The 5,560-nt window shown below is 53.0% G+C and overlaps 1 long non-coding RNA gene across 1 annotated transcript; it reads right to left on the bottom strand.

The window, feature by feature from the left end:
• Positions 1-2,523: 2,523 nt before the first annotated feature.
• Positions 2,524-5,335, bottom strand: LOC138419297 (uncharacterized). Its single transcript, XR_011248930.1, has 3 exons — positions 4,448-5,335; positions 3,841-3,985; positions 2,524-3,743 (listed from the first exon to the last, which is right to left on the bottom strand). It is a non-coding gene; the product is annotated as an uncharacterized lncRNA (long non-coding RNA).
• Between the last annotated feature and the right edge of the window lie 225 nt (positions 5,336-5,560).

The following is a 5,560-nucleotide window of genomic DNA, read 5'->3' as shown; positions in this document are numbered from 1 at the left end:
GGCCGTTTTTTTTTTCTCTCCCACAAAACAGCTCTCAGCTTCCTGGCTTCCTCCCTTCTCACTACTCAGGTGCCTGGGCCCTGGCCCCCTCCTGCGTCCCCAGAACCCGGGAGTCCAGGCCCCCGGCCCATCTGCCCTCAGACCCAGGGAGAGTCTCCTCTGTGAGACCCAGAAGTGCCAGCCACCCGCTCCCTCAGCTCCCCACCTCTTTTGATTGTTTAATAAATGAAATAAACTTCACATGAGATTAACCATTTCATTTTATTTTATTGTGCTTTATTTAACTTGCATTTTATTTGACTTTTATTGCATTATGGTTTGCGGCGCGTTGTGGCTTGTGGGATCTTGGTTCCCCAACCAGGGTTGGAACCTGGGGCCCCCGGCAGTGAGAGCACCCAGTCCTAACCACTGGAGGGCCAGAGAATTCCCTGACCGTTTTAAATTTTACAGTTCAGGGACATTAGCTCATTCACAGTGTTTCGAAACCAGCACCGCTACCTCATTCCGGAACTTTTTCACTACCCCAGGAGGAAGTCCCTTACCAGTTAAGCTGACTCTCCCAATTCCCGCCTCCACACCCCTCAACCCTCTGGCCACATCCAAACTGCTTCCGGTCTCTATAGATTTGGCACTTCTGGACATTTCATATAAATAGTATGTGCCTTCTCGTGTCTGGCTTCTGTCACTACGCGTGATGTTTTTGAGGCTCATCCATGTTCCCAGGTGGGTAAAGAACCCTGCCTGCCAGTGCAGGAGGCGTCAGGAACTTGGGTTCGGTCCCTGCATGGGGAAGACCCCCTGGAGGAGGGCATGGCTACCCACTCCAGTGTTCTTGCCTGGAGAATCCCGTAGGCAGAGGAGCCTGGCAGGCTACAGTCCTTGGGGTCACACAGAGTCAGACGCGACCGAAGTGATTTAGCATGATAGCATGTTGTAGCACAGGTCAGTGCCTCATGCCTTTTCGTGGCTAAATTATATTTCATCAACGCCCCCCCTCACGGGGACTTCTGAAGCCCGCTTCTCTCATCCTTTGCACTTCAGGATTTCCAAGTGCCCCAACAGCTAGGGTTCTCAGCTCTCGGATTCCTTGAGAGCAAAGACGAGAGAGCAGAGAGACAGACAGGGATCACAAATATTTCTTGAAGGCGGAGGCCCAGTGACCAATGGAGAATGAGATCTCTCGGGACTTTCCTGGTGGTCCAGTGGTTGGGACTCTGCACGTCCACTGCTGGGGGCACGGGTCGGATCCCTGGTCAGGGAACTAAGATCCCATAGGCTGCAGTGTGCAATTAAAAAAAAAAAAAAGAGCCAAACATGAGATGTCATAGTAGTGCAGAGCAGGGCAGGGTGGGCGCAGAAGGGGAAGTGGCTAACCAGCAATGGTAGCCAGTGCCTGTCTGGCTGTGGGGGAAGTTTAGGACAATCTCACAAGCCATGCTTACAGGAGGCAGGCGAGCTACAGGAAGGCTTTCTCAGCAGGGCCCAGGTGGTTCCTGAAACCTGGCCCCTGAGGGTTGAGTGCTTTTGTCTTTCGACCAAAATAGAAATGGCCAACCTGCGAGTTTCCGTTTTATCTGGAGTCATGCTGAGTGCTGTGGCCCACGAGACAGCCTCTCGGGGAGTTCTCAGAATCTGATTCCAGCGTATCAGTGATTTTGCAAAAGGGATTTGGGCTACCCAGCAGACGTCTCCTTAGAAGGTTGCTGTTAGTCACAAGGCCCGGCTACCTTAGTTAATGACTTCAGTGCTTTTCAAAGCAGGAGAAGGTGCAAGAATTTGGGCTGGTAACATTTTTTCCTGAAAATATCTGAAGGCCTGTTCTTCCAGTTTTCCCAGAGTGCAGAGTGCCTCATTAAAGGGTGTTAAAGGTTAGTGACTCCAGTTAAAGGTGGGTTAAAGGTTAGTAACTCCAGTGGCTAACACCCCCATGCTTTGAGAGTCAGGTGGAGAGTGACATTCCTTAGTGGGCAGTCTGCTGGGTTACAGAATGTGGGACACACTAGGAGAAATGAGCCTGGACCCTAAGTTCTCAGTCATCAGATGTTATCCTGAGAGTACAGGGGAGCCATGGAAGGTTCTCGAGCAGGGAAGACAAAGAGGAGCTGACACTGGTGGTGTGTAGACATGAAAGAGATCTAATACGTGGTAGCTAATCTTATGTCAGGCACCCCGCTGTGTGCTCCACGGGGGTTAACTCACTAATTCTCACCACAGCCTGAGTTCTCACTGCTAGAGTTATACACCAGATCCCCCAATCCTCATGAAAGTAGAATTCCTGGTTTCTTGACTCACTTCTACATCTCACACACACACACACACACACACACACACACACAGCCCAGCGACCTTGAGGAAGAAGCTTCTGCAATAATGCACACTTCACACCTCTAAGCCATACCCCAGAAGATCCAGAGCTTTCAACCCCGCAAGCAGGTTGGAGAGATTGGTTTCGAATCCCACCTCTGCCAGTTAAGAGCTGGGGGCCCTGCAATGGTTTTGACAGCAAACCATGAGCACAGTGGCTTAAGGCAACACAGATTTATTCGCTTCTGGTTCCGGAGGTCTTTGTCCCCGTGGGTTGAAAGCAAGGGGCGGGCAGGGCTTCGTTCCTTCTGGAGGACCCATTTCCTCATCTTTTCCAGCTTCCGGTGGTGCCTGCACCCCTTGGCTCGGGGTGCCTTCCTCCCTCTGCACGGTGGGAGGTACTTCCTCACCACACCGCCTTCTCTGATTCTGACCCTTCTCGCACTTGTGAGGACTCCTTGATTACGTTGGGCTCACCCTAAAAACCCAGAACCTCCCCATCTCAAGACCCTTAATTTAACCTCATCTGCGAAGTCCCTTTCGGCGTGGAAGGTACCATCGACACCCATCGTGGGTACCAGGATGGACACAGAGCCCAGGGAGGGGGACGGTGGGGGGTGCTGGATACTGCCCCCCGCCCCGGAGCAGCGACCCCCTCACACACACCTTGCCCCATCTGTGCTGGGGCCTGTCTCATTCCTGCTCCTCTTTCTTTCTTTTTTTTTTAAAATGCATCTTAGGTTACTAACTTCTCTGTATCCCGGCTTATGGCTTTATTTCATTTTTAAATATTTATTCACTTACGTGGCCGCACCGGTCTTAGTTGCAGCCCGTGGCGTCTTTAGTGGGGGCGTGAGAAGTCTTAGTGGCAGCATGAGGGATCTAGTTCTCTGACCAGGGATGGAATCCAGGGCCCCCCACCCCCACCCCCACCTCGGCATTGGGAATGTGGAGTCTCAGCTACTGGACCACAAGGGGAGTCCCTCCTGTGTCTCTTTCAAAAGGAAATAAAGATGCCAACCTCCAGGTGACCCTAGGCAAGAACACCCCCCCCCACTTCCCATGCTCTGGGCCTTGGTACCCACGTCCCCACACTGGCACAGAAGCTAGGCTTACTTGTGTCCCCTGCAGTCACTGTGACAGCCTCAGGATATCCCCGTGAGGACCCGGGGGCAGGGGGGAAGACAGCTCTGTGGGTTGCTTTCAATGTGGGCACCAGGCTCCTCCTGCCGTCCACGTGCAGGCTGGGGACCTGGAAACTTCTGGATCCTTCTGCTACCCTGGTTCAGCTGAGGGGTGGTGGTCTTCCTCTTGGTGAGACAATATTGCACTTTCACTTTCAGGAATCTTTCCCTTCCGCTCGGTGGTGGGATCATTTTCTCCAGAAAAGGGAAACCGCCCATTCGGGGATGGAGGCCTCCAGGCATTTGTTTTCTCATCTGTAAAAGCAAGGGTCATAATGGTGCCTCCCGCACGGGGTTCAGGAGCGGGTCCATTGGGCTTCCCTGGTGGTTCTGTGGTAAAGAATCCGCCTACCAGAGCAGGAGACGCGGGTTCCATCCCCAGTCCGGGAAGATCCCACAGGCCGCGGAGCAACAAAGCCGCTGCGCCACGACTCCTGAGCCGGTCCTCTAGAGCCCGGGGGTCACAACTGCTAAAGGGCTTACGTCCAGAGCCCGTGCTGCACAACAAGGAAAACCCACACACACGCCGCAGCTAGACAGGAAGCTCGCCAGCAGTGAAGACCCAGCGCAGCCAAAAATACAGAAATAAATAAATTCTAAAATAAATATATATATATGCACACACGCACCCCCCCCACACACACACACATATGCGCTTCTCTGGTGGCTCAACAGTAAAGAGTCTGCCTGCAATGCGCGAGACGCGGGTTTGATCCGTGGGTCGGGAAGATCCCCTGGAGCAGGAAATGGCAATCCACTCCAGTACTCTTGCCTGGAGAATCCCACAGACAGAGAGCCTGGAGGGCTACAGTCCGTACGGTCGCAAAGGGTGGGGCACAGCGACTGAAGCGACTGAGCGCGCGCGCACACACACACACACACACACACACACACACACACACACGACACGTTTATATAGGAAGAGTGAGATCAGGGAGGGACTTGAGCTGTCCTGATACCTAGTGAAAACAGCGCCCGGTCAGTCTTCAGGTTGACGGCTCCTCCAGGGGGTGTTCAGAACCCCTCCACAGCCTCCTGCACCCCTGAGAGGCTGTGCTGCCCTGTAGGGTGAAGAGCTGGAGCTCAGAGCAAGACGCTTGTGGTGTGGCTGGCTCTTCCGGGTAGCAGAGGCTGCTGTGGTGTTAGCGATGCAAGGGATTTATTGGGATGACTCCAGTTCTTCTGAACTGTGGTGCCAGCGAAGACTCTTGGGAGCCCCTTGGACTGCAAGGAGATCCAACCAGTCCGTCCTAAAGGAAATCAACCCTGAATATTCACGGGAAGGACTAATGCTGAAGCTGAAGCTCCCATTCTTTGGCCATCTGATGTGAAGAGCTGGCTCATTGGAAAACACCCTGATCCTGGGAAAGACTGAAGGCAGGAGGAGAAGCGGGTGACAGAGGATGAGATGGCTGGATGGCATCACCGACTCGATGGACATGAGTTTGAGCAAGCTCCGGGAGTTGGTGAAGGACAGGGAAGCCTGGCGTGCTGCAGACCATGGGGTCGCAAAGAGTCGGACACGACTGAGCGACTGAACTGAAGTGAAAGATAAAGGCGAGGAAGGACAGGAGGAGGCAGGAAGTCATTCTGCCACCTGTGACAGGGAAGGCAGGAGGACAGTATAGTCAGGCAGAGCCTGAGACCGTGCAGCTGCAGGAACCCTCGGCCCAAGCAGAGAGGCAGAGCAGAGATTCACTGTGGACAAACCCATAGGAACAGAAAGCAGGTTAGCGGTTGTCGGATGGATGGGGACTGATTGCTGAATCACTTCCTCTCAGGGTGGCGAAAATGTTTGGAGCTTGAGAGACACGATGGCGATGGTGGCACAAGGCCCTGACTGCACTAAAAGATACTTAAAATACTTAAAGGAAATGACTGTGTGTTCTCTGAATTGTTTCTCTTTTCGTTTTCTTTTTGGCCACACGGCATACGTGTGGGATCTGTTTCCCCACCAGGGGCAGAACCAGTGACCCCTGCAGTGGAAGCTGAGTCCCAACCACTGAACCACCAGGGAATTCTTGTGTTACCTGAATTTTATCTCAATTCAAAGTTAAAAAAAAAAAAAAAAA

This window comes from Ovis canadensis, chromosome 14 (genome assembly GCF_042477335.2).
Source record: "Ovis canadensis isolate MfBH-ARS-UI-01 breed Bighorn chromosome 14, ARS-UI_OviCan_v2, whole genome shotgun sequence".
NCBI lineage: Eukaryota > Metazoa > Chordata > Mammalia > Artiodactyla > Bovidae > Ovis > Ovis canadensis.
This window is presented reverse-complemented; position numbering and strand designations above follow the sequence as displayed.